An 18,391-nucleotide genomic window follows, 5' to 3' on the forward strand; every position below is an offset into this window, starting at 1 on the left:
TGTGAATTGTAAGCGTGTTATCGAGCAGGAAATAAGTCTCGATCGAATTGTACTTGTATTCCTTAGTGAATATCCTTCTCGCGGTTTCGAGAGGAAGGGGTGACGTAGGAGTTTTATCTCCGAACATCCATAAAATCTGTTGTGTTATTTACTTTCTGTTGGCTTCATTACATAACCGACTAATTTATCCATACCGCTCCAAACCGACCCCATACTGACCATACCGAATATCCAGATAACCGAAACCGATCCACCATTCTTCAAATCTCCATCATCCGAAACCGACTTCGCCTATCATACACGTGTACCGCTTCAACTTGAAAGCAAACCTCTTCCGCGCTTGAACCTAGTTCAAGGGTTTGTGACAGGTTGTATAGTATTGAAACCCCGGTGTTAATCTCTAACCGGATTAACCACCACCCTACGAGTGAGAACCGCTAACCGGTCCAACCCCCGGTCCACCAGCGGCGACCTAGATCCTAACAATTGGTATCAGAGCAGTTAGTTTCAATACTCAAGCAAACATGTATCAGGATAGGCCTCCAATGCTAGAAGGTGATGACTTTGCCAACTGGAAGGCACGCATGCACCTGCACTTAGTCACCTTGATGATGAAATGGAATCCATTCTAACCGAAGGACCGATAGTCATTGATAAAGATAGAAAAGAATGGACGGCTGAAGATAGGAGAAGAAACAATCTGGACAACCATGCAAGAAATCGAATCTCCAACAGCGTGGACAGAAACACATACTGCAAGATCAGAGATTGCAAAACCGCGAAGGAAACATGGAACACAGTTATCCAGATCTTTGAAGGAAATGAAAGAACAAAGGAGAACAAGATGATGGTAGCTACACAGAAGTTCGAAAGCATCAAAATGAAACCAGGAGAAACGATGAAGGAATACAGTGACCGGTTCACTGGTGTGTTAGATGAATTAGCAACTCTGGGCAAGAAGTATGACAACAAAGAGGTCATTATGAAGGTTTTGAGATCTCTTCCAAGCGCCTGGGATATAAAAACAATGGTAATGAGGGAATCAAAGAGCCTACGTAAGATGAAGCTATACGATGTATTCGAAGATCTAAAGGCATACGAATTCGAAATGAAATCCAGAACCGAAGAGGAAGTCTCGGCCTCAACATCAACCAGAGCATTATTCACATCTGCAGAACCGGTCGTACCTGCTCCTGTACCTACACCGACACCAACACCGGCTCCTGCACCCGCACCCATCAGAACAGCCGAACAGTTTACTGAGGACGCCATGGCCATGCTCGCACAGAAGTTTGGGAGGTTCATGAAAAGGAGCCAACCGACAAACAACTACTATGGTGACAAATCCAATGTAAGATGCTATAACTGTAACTGTATGGGACACTTTAAGTGGGAATGCAGGAAACCAAGGAGGGATACCCAGAAACCGGAATATCAAAATGACAGAAACAATTATCAACAAGCCGGTGAGGGAAGTGAGGTGCCAAAAGCACTGATAGCCGACGATGGAGGAAGTTTGTGGGCTCGCAGTGACAGTGACGATGAACTCACGTGCCTTATGGCCAATGAGGAACAGGTATTCGACTCTCCCTATGATGAATTTACTAAAGATGAGTTATATGAAGCATTAAATGACATGGTAGAAGAATATAAGAACCTATTGACCATGTTACCTAAACACCTCAACATCAAGACCGATCCTATAGTACCAATCCCAATAGAACCAGAGGTATCTGTCATAACCGAACCAGAAGTCATACAACCTGATGATACTCACACCCTAGAAACCGAGTTAGATCCCAAGATCGAACAACCTAGTGAACCGACTAGAGAGATGACCGAGGAAGAGAATGCCCGATTCCAATATACGATGGCCGCCTATAAGAGATCTAGCGATATAGTAAAGGATATGAATAAACACTATAGGCATCCTCGTTGTAAGCGTGGTCTAGGATACACAGGGAATAGCTCTAAAGACCGAAAATCTATAGAGAAATCAAGACTCACAAAAGGAAATCTACCCTTTATAAAATTTCTTAAGAGCACCTGGACAGCCGAAGAAGAGGAAACCGCATATTATAGGGAAGAGAAGCTAAAATACGACTATGTTGGCCCAACCGATTCATGGCTTGACCTTGAGAAAAGAAAAGCCGAAATTCTTAAATATAAGAAAGACTTCCCTGAACCGCGTAGGTCAAACTACAGATCACCGAACCAAAGACGACCACCACTTAGGACATCTGATGGAAAACCGAAATACACCAGACCAAGTGTCAAAAGGACAGTTAAAGCCCTAGCAAAGAAAACTGTCCGGTTCATCAAGGTTTGGGTACCTAAGGGACTAATCGCATGTGGACCCAAGTAAATGTGGGTACCAAACATTTGTAAATATGTATATTTTGCAGGATCCAAAGAAACGACTAGGAAACTCCGAATGGTTTTTGGACAGCGGTTGCTCCAGGCACATGACCGGAAATAGCAATTTGATAATCGACATCAGATCAGTAACCGTTGCTCCAATTACCTTCGGTGACAACTCAAAGGGTAAAACTGTGGGCAAGGGTAAGATTGTCCATGGTAACCTAACTATTGATAATGTACTCTTAGTTGAAAACCTACGTTTTAATCTACTTAGTATTAGTCAGATGTGTGATGCCGGATACACGGTAGAATTTCTTAAACATGCATGCTTAGTTAAAGATTCTCAAGGTATTGTATTACTAACCGGAAATAGGATAGGAAACATTTATAAAGTAGACTGGAGAACAAGAGTAGAACATCCTATATGCATGATAGCTAAAACTGATCAAACCTGGCTATGGCATAAGAGACTAAACCATCTAAACATGAAAACCTTAAACTACATTCGCGGTAAAAAGCTAGTTGAAGGTATTCCTGATATAGTGTTCAACCAGGATAAGGTCTGTTCAGCATGCCAGATGGGTAAACAAACTAGGTCATCCTTTAAGAGTAATGGAAATATTCAATCTAGCCGAGGCCTAGATCTTCTTCACATGGATTTATTTGGACCGATTCAGGTCATTAGTCTAGGCGGTATGCTTTACACCATGGTAGTTATTGATGATTATTCTAGATATACATGGGTAATATTTCTACCATCTAAACGTGAAACCGTATCAAATCTGATCACACTCCTTAAGCGGTTGCAAAATGAAAAATCAGCTCGCATCAACAATATTCGAAGTGATCGAGGTACCGAATTTACTAATAGTACATTAACTGCATATCTTGATGAATCCGGCATTAGACACGAGTTGTCTAGTGCTAGGACTCCTCAACAAAATGGCCTGGCCGAGAGAAGAAACCGGACTCTCAAGGAAGCCGCACGGTCTATGATAGCCGATTCCGGTATTGCTCAGAAATTTTGGGCTGAAGCTATCAACACTGCATGCCATACACAAAACCGGTCCTTGATTAACAGATTTCACAACAAAACACCATATGAGGTTTATTTTAACAGAGTTCCTAAACTTAAATACCTCAGGATTTTCGGTTGTAAATGTTATATTCATAATAATGGTAAAACTCAACTCACTGCTTTTGATGCAAAGACCGACACCGGCATTATGCTAGGATACTCGTCAGTAAGTAAAGCATATAGAGTATATAATAATAGAACTGCAACCATGGAGGAAACAATTCATGTTGTTTTCGATGAATCGGTTGAGAGTAACACTACTTCATGCTTTGACCTACACAACAGATTGGAAAACAATGATATCCATTCTGATAGTGAAGATGAGACTCCGGTCTTCAGGCGATTTGTCCATGACCTAATGGGTAACATTGATACCCAGCCGGATCAAGCTGTTTCACAACAGGAAGCTGACACTTCGGTCCAATCCGAGGGAGTCGGTCGGTCTGACAATCTCGGTCAACCTACCGACAAGTCTAGCCTTGATCAAACAAACGGCAACCTGGTAGACACTCCTGAACTGAATCTCAGAAGAAACAGTAAACATCCTCCTGAGCAAATTATTGGTGACCCTTCAGAACCTGTTCGAACTAGGAGTCAACTTCTGGAAGGATATTTTAACTCTGCTTTTATATCCCAGATTGAACCGAAAAGAATAGATGAAGCATTGTCAGATCCGGATTGGATCTTGGGAATGCAAGAAGAGCTAAACCAGTTCGAGAGTAGTAAAGTCTGGTACTTAGTTCCCAGACCGAAAGATCAATCGGTCATAGGAACAAGATGGGTATTCAGAAACAAACTCAATGAGGACGGTTTGGTCACGAGGAACAAAGCCAGATTAGTGGCTCAAGGTTACAAACAGGAAGAAGGCATTGACTTTGAAGAGTCATTTGCTCCTGTAGCCAGGATTGAAGCCATTAGGATTTTTCTTGCCTTTGCTGCTTTCAAAAATTTCAAAGTCTTTCAAATGGATGTTAAAAGTGCATTTCTGAACGGTGATATACGTGAAGAAGTGTACGTTGAACAACCACCCGGTTTCAAAAATGCTGCATTTCCAAATCATGTATACCGGCTGAACAAGGCTTTATACGGTCTAAAGCAAGCACCTAGGGCCTGGTATGATACGCTAACCGCATTTCTGTTAGAGCATGACTTCACCATCGGATCGGTGGATAAAACTTTGTTCAAGTTTGAAAAGAAGGAACATATCTTACTTGTTCAAATTTATGTAGATGATATTATTTTCGGTTCCACCGATCCAAAGCTCTGTGACAAGTTCTCAAAAATGATGACTGACAAATTCGAAATGAGTATGATGGGAGAATTAAGTTTCTTCCTAGGTCTTCAGGTTAAACAACTTAAGGAAGGAACATTCATCAGTCAACCGAAATATACCAAGGAGCTGCTAAAGAAGTTCGGTATGGACACCTGCTCCTCGGCGGCTACTCCTATGAGCTCATCAATCAAACTGGACAGAGATGATGAAGGCCAATCAGTAGATCAGATTGCATACCGGGGCATGATCGGTTCCCTACTGTACCTGACAGCGAGTAGACCGGACATCTTGTTTGCAGTTGGTGTGTGTGGGAGATTCCAAGCAAATCCAAAGCAATCCCATTACACAGCCGCAAAGAGGATACTGAAGTATCTAAAGGGCACACCTGATGTCGGTCTATGGTACCCAAAGGACTCATCATTTAATCTAACAAGCTACTCAGACGCAGATTATGCAGGGTGCAAGATCGATAGGAAGAGCACCAGTGGAACATGTCAGTTCCTAGGTGACCGACTGGTGTCATGGCACAGCAAGAAGCAGACATCGGTGACCACATCAACTGCGGAGGCTGAATACTTGGCGGCCGGAAGCTGCTGCTCTCAACTCCTCTGGATCCAACAGCAGCTGAAGGACTTCGGTATCATAGCCGAAGAGTCCCCGATATTCTGTGACAACACAAGTGCCATTGCAATCACCTACAACCCAGTTCTCCACTCCAGAACCAAGCACATCGACATCAGACATCACTTCATCCGAGAGCATGTCACGCTGAAGCATATCCGGCTGGAGTACGTACCGACCGATCAGCAAGTAGCCGATATCTTCACGAAGCCGCTGCAGGAAGCTAAGTTTTCTCAATTTAGACTTACTCTCGGCTTAATCGATATTAGCCAAATCCTTCCAAAGGATACTTAAAGGGAAATCGGTTCAGACAGACAAACCGGTAATTCTTCCTAAGATGTTGAACTTTGAATCTTCGGGGTGTTTGTGGAAGAACCGCCCAGCTTATCAGATAGAGTAAACCGACCGGCTACTTGGTGCATGCATCACATAACCGCATCGGGATGAACAACTGATAGCTGACCGGTTCGGAAGTAGGCTACCCCAGATTATTTGAAATTCAAACAAAAGAGGAATAGTTATCAGAGGATAACGGTCTCTACTCTGCATCATTACCTTTTAGAATAAACCTGGTCATGCCTAAAAAGACGTGAAGATCTTTTGATATCTTTCACAGTCCAGGCCTATGACCGACACCTAGACCTGCAAAACTGCCTGTTTTATGCAAAGTTTCTTATCCTGCGGTCATTACACTCCATCTCATTTAATGCCCGGATAATAGGTTAGCCCCAAAACCAATATTTAAAGGAAGCACTCTTTCACTCAAACACTCACAAAGCAATACACTCTTTCCCTCACTAAGGCAAAGAATCTCACAAGAACATCCTCTCTCTAAGGCAACCTAACAATGTCTATCTTCACAAACATTCAACAAGTTAACTTTGAATCTTGCTCAGATACCGATCACTATGATCTGTATCGAATGATCAAACAGTTGGAGGATACCGGCCTCCAGTACTTTCTGGATGATAATCAAATCATCTATCCTCAGTCTGTCGTGGAATTTTTCAACAATGCCAGGGTGTACCGGGGGACACCATACTTCAATACCCACATCCAATCGAAGGTTGGGGGTATACTCTTTGACTTTACCGAGCAAGACTTTGCTCGGTGCTTCGGTCTGCCCAAACAAGGGCTCACGGACCTCCATCCTCCAGCCGACACTAAGGCTGAGGTCTCTCTTTCTCTCTCTCGGTCGGATGAGCCCGTCGATGACCATGGCTCTAAATATCCCTTGAGGGCTGAATACCAGCTCCTCAACGACATCATAGGGAGGAGCATCCTCGGGAAAGATGTAACCAACACATATTGCACGGCAACGTTCAATATGATGGCGGCCATCATAACAAGGACGCCGGTCAACTGGTCCAGGGTGCTGTTCGATGTCCTTATTTGGATAATCGGCACCAGGTCAGTAGCACTCGTTCCCCAGATCAGCCGACTGTTTGAGGAGCTTGGGGTCCCAACCTGTCCAGGCGAAGATCTGGACCGCAGCCAAGTGTTCACCAAGGAGATCATCGACTCGTTCTACGATCGGGTTGAGGAAGAGTGGAGGAGGAACCGCTAAGTCACTCCTTCTTGCATCCGGTCATTTTGCTTCATGCACCGGATGTATTATTATTCAACTCAAATCTGACCATATCGGCTTCATCCATGTCCACTTCGGTTCTATTCGTGCTTTTCATTTCTGTATGACATATTTCGGCTTTATCTCTACCACTTTCGGTCTCTATCTAATCAATGTTGCTTATGTGATAAATGCACTTAATGAGATAATCTTATTTAATGAGATAACTCCCAACCACCTACATATTTAATTTCCAACTAATCTGGTCGCTTCCCAACTAATATTTACCTCGAGCCTTGCAATCTGCCCCTTCCCCATGCATCATTAAAAGGGAAAGATTCTCTTCCTTAATAAGACAAAACTGACAATCAATGCACAGATTTTCCCTCCAAAACCGATCTTATTTAAGGAGTCATCTTCCTCTCACTCTACCACATCCAAAATCACCTGTATTCCTCTTGAATCTCTCTCTCTAGACCATAATCATGCCAAGCCGAACTTTGGGAAATTTTCTAAGTGTTGACTTCGGCTCATGTTTGGCCGAATGGGACTATGACCATCCAAAGAAACACATGTTTGAAAGTCTCATTGTTACCGGTCTTCAATCCTTCCTTGACGAATCCGGTCCCATACTGACTGAGGATGTCAAGGAATTTTTCAGAAATGCCATCAACTGGGGAGATCGCATTGTAACCACTGTAAGGAATCATACCTTCCGGCTTGATGAAGCCGAATTTGCCACCCTCTTCAATCTGCCCAAAGAAGGGTTCTCTGATTTTCCTGCCATGGAGGGAACCGATGAATACTATTATGGGTTCCGCTGCTCTGCAACCTTCGATACGGTGGAACCTCATGGGTTAAAAACCCGTCTCGGTCGTAGCACTCAGCTACTCCTTGAGATTGTCACTCGGTCCATTCTGTGCCAATCTCAAAATCAGCGGTATTCAAAGAATACCTACAATATCATGACCCACATCTACAACCACACGCCCATAAATTGGGCAGCGGTCCTCTTTCAAATCTTGAGGAAAATGGTGCGGACCAAGAAGGGTCTCGGCTTTGCACCTCACATAAGCAAGCTCATTCTCAAGTACCGGCCAGATTTTGGACCGGGCACACCGGCATCCTCCTCAAACATTCTTGATGCAGATGCGGTGGTGGAAAAGTATTCCAGAATGGTGTTTACTGCCTAAATGTCTATCTTTCGTATCATCTTATCAGTTTTCTCTATGTACTCCTTCGTTTCGGTCTAAAATATTGTTTTAGTTTCAATGACCGTGTCCCTCTACCCTTTGCGAATTTATCTAAGTAACCAAATATTAACTCGCTGTTATCCGGTTTCATAAAATCTGAACTGTTAATCGAAATGTCTGAAACCGATTACTCATTCGGTATCAAAGAAAAGATTGTGTCATCCATGACATAGACAAAATTTTGGAGGGAAATCTCCCGCTCAAAAATGCCGCCCACTGTTTCGTACGTAACCGCCCATTGTTTGGCGTCCTTTCGTTTTGGAGGGAAAACTCCCGCCCATTCATGATGGGACGGTTTGGCTTCCAAACCGTGCCTATAAAAGGGGGCCTTCGTCATATTTTTCATTTTCACACAAATTCACTTTCTCTCTCTAAGCTACTAAATTCTTTGAAGCCGAATTCTCTCATTCTCAAACTCTTCAAACATGGGTCGTGATTCGGTATTATTCAAACTATACTCTCAAGTGGACTTTGAAGAGATTCGGCAGAATGGAACAACCGGGGCAAAAGAAGTAATTGACCGACTGATTAAAACCGGTCTGGGATATTTTCTAGATGGCCCTCACGTAATTTACAGGGAAGCGGTCGAAGAGTTCTTCAAAACCGCAACCACCTCCTACGATAGAATCCTCGCAACAGTTTGCGGTTCCCAAGTTGAGATCACCGAAGCAGTGGTGGCCGAGAGTTTGCGTCTTCCAACTACCGGCATGGACGCAATGGCAGAGATGGATGAAGATACCTTCAAAACGGCTTGCCGCGTCCTATCGGCAACCAACAAGCCGGTTACCACATCCGGAAAGAAACAGATGCTGAAACCGGAGCTTATCCCGGCGTGTGACGTTTTTGCCAGGGCGATACTGGCAAGAGGAGGAAACTTCAGCAATCTGACCAGAGACAAAATCAAAATGATTTTTCGTTTGATGGAAGGAACAGAGGTGAACTGGGCAAGATCGGTATTCAGCAACCTCATGGACATGGTAAGATCAGATTCAGCCAGGTCATGGGGGTATGCCGTACAACTCGGTAAGATCTTCTTACACTTGAACATCAACGTCGGTCCCGGTGTTGGGATAATAAAACGTAGCATCATCCGATCAAGGCACTTTCTTCCAAGAACGCAGTCGGCCTCCGGTTCCTCAGGTGGCCCGCAAAGAAAGAAGAAAGCCGCAAAGAAAAATGCCCCGGCAAAAGAAAACACCGGAGGAAAGAGGAAAGAAAAGATAACTTTCGAAGACCCACCGCAACAAACAGAAGATGAGGAGTGGGCCGATGAGGAAGCCGACACAGAGGGAACCGAGGATAGAACGGACCATGACGACGATCTTTCGGCTCGGAGTCCGAATAATACCGAACAAAGCGCTAATCCTGAAACTACCGAGGGTGAGGACGGGGTTGACACAGGTGCCAATGATGAAGGCCTCAGCAGGGAAGAAGCCGATGAAGCCGAGGCCGAAAGACTAGCACAGAATATCTTTTTCGGCATCAACAAGCGGGACGAGGACGTCATAGACTTATATCTGGAGTGGCATGAGTACCGGTATAATACAAAGTATAAAGACATCCTATCAGACCTCTCGCAAGAAAATTGCATCGCCAGATTGGAGGAAGTCGAGAAGATGATCTTAAGCCTCACAAAATCCAATACCATTCATGAGGTACAATGCCGAACTTGCCTACTAATACCGAGAAGTCATCTTCGGAAACTGAGAAGGCGCATCAGAAAGATTAAGGAAGAATATGCCGAAGGAGGATCGGTGTCTACAGTAGCACCGCGAGTATTGGAAAAGCTTGAAAAGGGCAAACTGGAAATTCGGCAGGAAATAGAGCGGCTGGAAGCCATATGCAATCAGAAACAAGTTCCGGTATATACCGCTCCGGTCATCGACGAATTTCCAATAGACTGGACAACAACTTCAAGAGAGGACACTGAGACACCAAGGGACACTGAGACACCAATGCCAGAAGATGATGAGGTACCGACTTCGAAAACTGTTGAAGTCCAAACTTTAGAGGATGTCGAGGTACCGATCCTGGAAAATGCGGCATTGAACTTGGAGGATGCGGTTACATTGGAACCTCCTAATGAGAATGCTGCACTGATGGACTCCGGTGAGAGAGCCGATCCTGATCCGACCGAGCAGTCCCCTCCCACTCCACCACCGGAAGCCACCGTTTCAGTTCCTCCTAAGGAATGGATTGAAGACCGGCTTCAAGAGTTTGAAGCCTCTGTTTCGGGGAAGATTGATGACCAACTTAAGAAGTTTGAGATATCCATATCAAGACAGCTTGAAGACCGGCTTCAAAAGTTTAAGGAATCAATATCGGAGCAGATCAATGACCGTGTACTTGAACACGAAGTATCCAAGTTTCAACCGTTCAGGGAATGCTGCGATAAAATATTTGATTCGGCAATGCAGTTCGCCGGTGTGACAAAACAGGTTGTGGATCAAAATCAAGCACGCCTAGCAGAACTCAGCACCGGACTGTGGGAAGAAGCCGGTGAGCGTGAAAAATGTGCTCAGCAGACCGCGGCTCTGGAGGGCATCACTTTGGACTTAAAGAAGGATCTCGACCGGGTCGACATGACAATTGACCGGGTGTCAGCGCTAGAAAAGACAAATGAGACTCTCGTGGCCGAGGTAAAGGCACTCAACGAACAGATGGCCGAAATTCTGAAAGCTAAGGAAAACGCGGATGCCGCGGCTATAGAGGCCGATGCTCTGGTTGCTAAGAGAGTCCAGGAAAGGCTGGACGCCGAAGTTAGCAAAGACAAAGAGGCGCCGCGAGCGACTCAGCTGACCGAGGAAGAAGTAGAGGCCGAAAGAATAAGAAGGGCCGAGCTTTTATATCCAGGATATGCTGAACAAGTGGCAAGACAGGCCGCAGCGGATGCCGAACGACTGGAAAGGGAATCTCGAAGGCTGGCGGGATTTGCAAAGGAACACGAGAAAAAGAAGAAGGCGGCCGCCTCCGATTCAGAACCAAAGAAAAGAAAGAAGCCGGCTCCTAAGAAAGTTCGGATTGTGGAGACGCTCAATACAATTTCTGACCCGGTCGAGACGGGTACTTCGCAGCAAGACGACCAAGTCGAGGATGAATTCGAAGAACAGCTGCGGTCCCGATCTAAACGACCACGACACTCCACGCAACCGCAACCGCAACCGCCACCGCAACCGAAGAGAAAGAAGAGTGCCTACGAATTCACGGACTCGGAATAGGGACTATCCTTCTTTTTCTTACTTGCCTTAGTATTTTTGCTTAGTCTTTTCCGGTTATCTATAAATATATAAAGTTATTTTTGAATACCGGCCTTATTTTGCATTTCTACATGATTTTGATAATTTTAAATAAAATAATCAAAAAGGGAGAAATTGTTAGATAAAAGATAGAGATTCTTCCAAAACTCCTCCCTCAAAATTTTTCGAAAAATTCTCTAAGCCTTTTTCAAAAATCGGCCAAACAAAACAACCGGCCTACGGTTGCAAACTTACATGATTTTGATAATTTTAAATAAAATAATCAAAAAGGGAGAAATTGTTAGATAAATTCATACCGGTTCGAATAAACCTAACTTAAACAAACTTCCCATGCAGGAACAAGAAACCGGACCGGATGAACAAAAGAAAACCAACTGAAGAAACCGAACCGGTCAAGCTACAAAACCGATCAAGAGTATTCGGTACGTGACCGCACAGAGGATCGGCCAAAGCCTAAAAGCCAGATCCATCAAATAGCCGATTATCTACAAGACAAGAATAACCGGAAGAAGTCCGGTCTCTTCACTACCAAAAGACATTCGGCCAAGTCAAGTGGCCGACCTGTACAAGAAGACACTTTGGGTATCTGTTGAGAATGATACCAAAGGAACAGACTGAATACTTCTATATCCATGCAAGTCTGAGGAAAGCCTGTAGGCTGCAGAAGACAGTACTACCGGATCCTTCTACTTCGGGATAAGCCAGAAAGGAAATCTTCAAAGTACAGACAACTGTCCAAGCAGACAGTGCCTATATCAAGTAAAAGACAAACCCAGCAGGTTTGCCTTACAGACCGGCAGGTCTGAAACAGGACACCAGGTCTGAGACGACCGGCAGGTCTGAGACACTGAATCACTGCATCTCTGATCAGCCAATCAGATTCAAGGCTTCGAAATATGACCGTTGGCATATTTCACCTATAAAAGGAGGCAGTTGCAGAAGAGTAAATGCAGTTACTAAGAGTTACTAAGTGGGACATTAAGTGAGACAAGTGAAGCGTTGAGAGCATTTACTACAAGTGATAACAGTGTGGTATTCTAAGAAAGCCTAAGTGCTAAATTCTAAGTGTGTGCTACAATTTCGGTGTGAATTGTAAGCGTGTTATCGAGCAGGAAATAAGTCTCGATCGAATTGTACTTGTATTCCTTAGTGAATATCCTTCTCGCGGTTTCGAGAGGAAGGGGTGACGTAGGAGTTTTATCTCCGAACATCCATAAAATCTGTTGTGTTATTTACTTTCTGTTGGCTTCATTACATAACCGACTAATTTATCCATACCGCTCCAAACCGACCCCATACTGACCATACCGAATATCCAGATAACCGAAACCGATCCACCATTCTTCAAATCTCCATCATCCGAAACCGACTTCGCCTATCATACACGTGTACCGCTTCAACTTGAAAGCAAACCTCTTCCGCGCTTGAACCTAGTTCAAGGGTTTGTGACAGGTTGTGTAGTATTGAAACCCCGGTGTTAATCTCTAACCGGATTAACCACCACTCTACGAGTGAGAACCGCTAACCGGTCCAACCCCCGGTCCACCAGCGGCGACCTAGATCCTAACAGGTATGTTATTGACAAATATCATTTCTAGGATGATCATGTATAAATGATCGTAAGTACCATCGAAAGATAGGTTTTGATTTGACGTTAATCTTAACAAAGTATTCATGTATTCTATTAACAAATAACATATGTAGGGTGATCATGTATAAATGATCGTAAGTACTATCGAAAGATAAGTTTTGATTTGATGTGAATCTTAAAAAAGTATTCATGTATAATATTGACAAATAACATTTGTAGGGTGATCATGTATAAACGGTCATAAGTACGGTCAAAAGAAAAGTTTTGACCGATGGTTAAGTCTTAATTGAACTTTCGTTCTAATCAATATTTTACTCGTGCTAAGGTTTGTTGGCGCATCCGGTGAGATGATGGTTCATGACGTTTTATAGTGTTGGTCATAGTGTTCATTACTTTGATCGGAGATTGTTTCAAAAAAAAATCGTCTTCTTTTCTTACAAAGTGACCTTCACAACTGTTTGAAAGGCAACCGTCGTGGCCATTTGTCAAAAGATGATATTCTTATAGAATGATTTTAATTTGTCAAAAGATGATAGAATGATTTTAATAGAAGAAAAGGGAGAAGCTTTTGAAATGCCCATAATATAAAAAGAAATGATTTCTCAAGATAGTAGTTGATTTCATCATCTTCTTTTTTGGGATTTTGAATAAAACATTATTCCCTTTAATAAATCATGGTATTAGATTCATAATATTTTTATAGTTTTGTTTTGAGGGATTTTGAATAAAACATTATTCCCTTTAATAATTCATAGTATTAGATTCAAAATATTTTTATAGTTTTGTTTTGAGGGATTTTGAATAAAACATTATTCCCTTTAATAAATCATGGTATTAGATTCAAAATATTTTTATAGTTTTGTTTTGAGGGATTTTGAATAAAACATTATTCCCTCTAATAAATCATGGTATTAGATTCAAAATATTTTTATAGTTTTGTTTTGAATGATATTTTTAAGATATTTTTTAACAGTTTCAAAAGGAAAAGGAAGCCAAATTTATTTTTCTCTAATTTTCAAGAATTCGATCTCGTGTATAAACGATTATCCAGAATTTTAATTCTCGAAGAATTTGGACAAAGCATCAGTGTCTACATATTTTTGCTTCCTTACTTTAGACCATGTCTCTTGAAACTATACCACATCTTAAAATGTCTTTAGAGAGTTTTTAAGACTTTAGTCTGTTGATGATGATTTGTTTTTAGAACTCTAGGTATATAAATATCTCAAGAACTATTGTAAGGATCTTTGCCCCTTAATTTATCTATTTCAAATTTAAATAAAACTGTATTGATTCACTTTTAGTTTTATTATTTTTATGATTGATGAATTGTGTGGATGATCTTTAGGAGATTCTTATATTGTCTTTAATTTCTTGAATTTGCGTAATTGTTAGATTAATGTTCTTGATTTGATTATTTAGAAAAAAAGAGGGTTTATAAGATCATATGGGATCCTTATAAGATACCCATTCTTCCCCCCCCCCCCCCAAAAAAAAAAGAAAAAAGATACCCATTCTTGAATTGTACAAAAATAAATTTTGATCTTAAAAGCAATTATTTTGATAGAATGGGTTTTCATTTCAAGAGCCTTCTTGATATATTAATGTAATAAAATATATGTAATGTTATTTGAAAAGACAAAATTTGAATCTTAAATATTATTGTTGTATTTTGTACTCGGTTACTTTGTGGTTTTATTTTGAATTTAGGGTCGGCCGACCGATGGATCTTCGCTTGGAATGTTTTCTGACTGATGATCAGAACCGTTAGTGTGGTTTCTGACCGAAGAGACCATCAATGATCATCTATGTCATAAAAGTAGCCAGCAACCCGAAGTCTGACTAAGGAATGCAGGTGTCGACCGACAAAACTAGTAGCACACCGAGAAAATCAAGCGGCCGACCGAGGATTTTGGCCAGCGCTGATGGCCGACTGAGAAATCCAACAGCCTTCCGTGCATCCGACTGAGGATTGACCAGAGCGTGTATCTGACCAAGAAATCCTGCTGATGACACTCCTTCTTCATGTAGCCGACCCATGTTTGGTCCTTTAGCCACAATTTTCGACAGTTGACCCTTCTACCGACCCTCCATGTAGATGACCTTTGTTTGTTTCTTTAGCCACAATTTTGGTCTTTTGATCAAAATCCATTTCCTTTTTTAGTGTTTATTATTTTTTTTTTTTTGTGTTTGCTATGTGTAAGAATGGATGTGGATTGTTTTTGTTTTTCATGGTTTTTATTAAATTTCTAAAAAATACAAAATACATAAAACCCCAAACATAAAAATATTATATTTCTTAAAGTTTGCATAAACACATCTTTCAAAACATTAATAAAAAGGTTGACATGGTTCAAATCATGAAGCTATTTTTCTATCCTAACATCAAACTCTCATAATTTTTCTTAAGAATACTTTGGATTTTGACAACCCTTTAAAGGGATTTCATAAAATTTTCTAAGATGTGTATTTATGTAATATTTTTCCTAACTTCTTTCTCTCTTTTTATAAGTCTTTTACTTATTTGTACATTATGGTATCTTACTTATACTTGTCTATATATTGTCTATATATTGTAAATAAATAAAAAAATCAAACTCCACACAAATGTGGATGATCCCAAAACTTCTTAAAAATGAAAACTATAAAAATGTAAGTGTAACGATATATTTTAAAAGGCCAAAATAATTGTAATAGAGACCTTCGAGGGTTGTGGGACATATAATTTTTAGCCATTTTTTCATACGTAACCAATCACTAAACTAATAAAGAATCTCTAATCTTGGTGTGCATACGCCAAAATTATGTCATAATTTAAAAAATAATTAAGTAGCGACTCTCTAGTCACGAGGTTGTATTAAATTGAAAAACATAAAAAGACTTATAGCAACTTACCATTAAAATTTCAATATCACCCTAATTCGACGGGAAGATTAGTTATGAGGTGCAACGACGATAGATTAAAACCTTGAAAGGGGAGTTTTCTAACCTTTCTCTATCTGCATGTTCTCACTCTCCTGTGAGAGCATCACAACCTGCTCGTGGAGTTTACTCATGATTTTAGGGTTTAATCAATGCCGATTAGGAAAGAACATCTCAATCTTAAACATGAACGGGATGATGAATGAATAAAATACATAAAGACAAACGATAATAAGATAGATTGAACATCGACAAAAATACCTTCTCTCCTTCGTAGAACCAGGTTGGAACACCGTAAATCAAGGACGCCGGTTCAAAAGAGCGATCAAGTGAGCGGGGAGCCGGAGTTATTACCATGTCTACTGTTGATTTTGGATTAAAGTGGATTCAATTGGATTTTATTGGTCTAGTGACTATATTTTTTTATTTGTATTAAAAATAATATACTTTTTTTTAAAAAAATATTGTACTAAACAATGTTATTTAAATAATTTCATGAATTATTTAAATAACAATATTCCATGAATTATTTAAATAACAATATTTTGAACAAACAAACACATATTCGAAATGATGATTTCTTAATTTTGAAAATGAGAACATTTGACATTTGTATCATTACATAATTCTGCTAAAAATTTGTAGTGACATTTAAATAAACGTTAAATAAAAGACATAATTGTATGATTCCAAATTATGTTAAATAAAATTTAATAAAAAATAAAAACTTATCTTAATATATATTAAAAAAGGATAATTAATGCTGCTTCAAATTGATAGGTAGAAGATCTGAGTTTCAATTGTCAAAATGATTTGGATTCAATTTATTTTTTAAAATTAACGTTAAATAGATAGTTACTATTTTATTAAAAACAAAATCAAACAGGTCAAACAAACTCTAATTATACTTTGTTATTTTATTTATTAATAAATCTCATTTAGATTTTTTTTTAAAAATAAATCTAACTTTTATATATATATATATATATATATATATATATATATATATATTAAAAATAATAATAATAATACATTTTATTTAAATATATTACCTTTTATTTAAAACTAACGAGGTATAACGAGGGCTCAAAACCATCGGTATAGTGGTTACAATACCGAGAGCTTTTTAAGTGGTCGTTATTAAGCCCCAGATACCGAAGGCTTTGTAAATGGTCGGTATTAAATCCTAAATACCTACCACTATCGACTTGGTCAGCATTGATATGTTATTTACCAACGATATTTGTTCCCTTCGGCATTTGTCGTCGTTATTACAGCTTTTTTTACTAGTGGTAATGTCTGATATACATAAGTGCAATGTCTGATATACTGAAGTGTAACGTCCACTACAAAAAATATGTATTTGCGAAGGAATTTATCGATGAAATTTCTAACGAATATATAATATCGTCGTATAATTTTTTCGCAAATATGAGTGTCGCTAACACTCGTACAATTAAATATTTAGTCGGAAAATATTGGTGACGGATTTTACAACGATATATTAGTGACAGAATATTCGACGATATATGTGACAAAATCTTTGACAAATTTTCCTACGGTATAAATAATTATTCTTTTCAACATTCATTCCTACCATTCATCCCAAGTTATTTATGGGTATATCCGTCGAAAATTTTATTTTTTTAATATTTTATAATTTATATTTTTACCTAAATTTTATATTATATTTAAAAAAATATATTAAAACTAAATAATATAATCAATCATCCATTATCACAAAATAACATCATCAATTATCTATTATCACAATATATTCAAATTAAACTTTAAACATAAGTCATTAAAACTAAAACATATATCAAATGATATTCTTGAAATTACTAATAATTATACTAACAAAATCCATAAACACAACCAACTAACACAATCCATAAATGCAACCCATTGATTATTTAAGCACCAAGTATATATCAACGAGATTCAACAAAGTTTCGATCTTCAAACATATATCAACGGAATTCAACAAAGCTTCATATTCAAATATATATCAACGACGAGTGAACAAAACTCGAAACTGCAGTCAATCTAAATCAAATTTAAAGTTAATTAAAAAGATGTTTTTATTACCTTCATAATAGAAACAATGAATAACATAGTAAAATTGAAATCCATACCTTATCATTGTCACTTCTTCCGACTTTTAAATTTTGTCATTATTTCGTTCATTTGGGCCCGCATAATTTCTTGTCCTTTTAGAAGATTAGCAATTACTGCATCCGATTGAATCTTTTCTTCCTTTTTTTTCCTTCTTTCCTCAATCAATTTTTCATCTTTTTTTTTCATTTCTTCTTTTCATTCTTCATCATTTTTCAACTCTTGTATTGTATCCTCTAATCCTGCAATTTTTTTTGAGATTTGTAAATATGAAGATTCTTGATTCATCAAACAGAAGCTTGCCCCCGTGCCCATGCCAAATATTCTTCCTTTTTTAGGGCCACCCACAA

Source organism: Impatiens glandulifera, chromosome 9 (genome assembly GCF_907164915.1).
Source record: "Impatiens glandulifera chromosome 9, dImpGla2.1, whole genome shotgun sequence".
NCBI classification, from domain to species: Eukaryota; Viridiplantae; Streptophyta; class Magnoliopsida; order Ericales; family Balsaminaceae; genus Impatiens; species Impatiens glandulifera.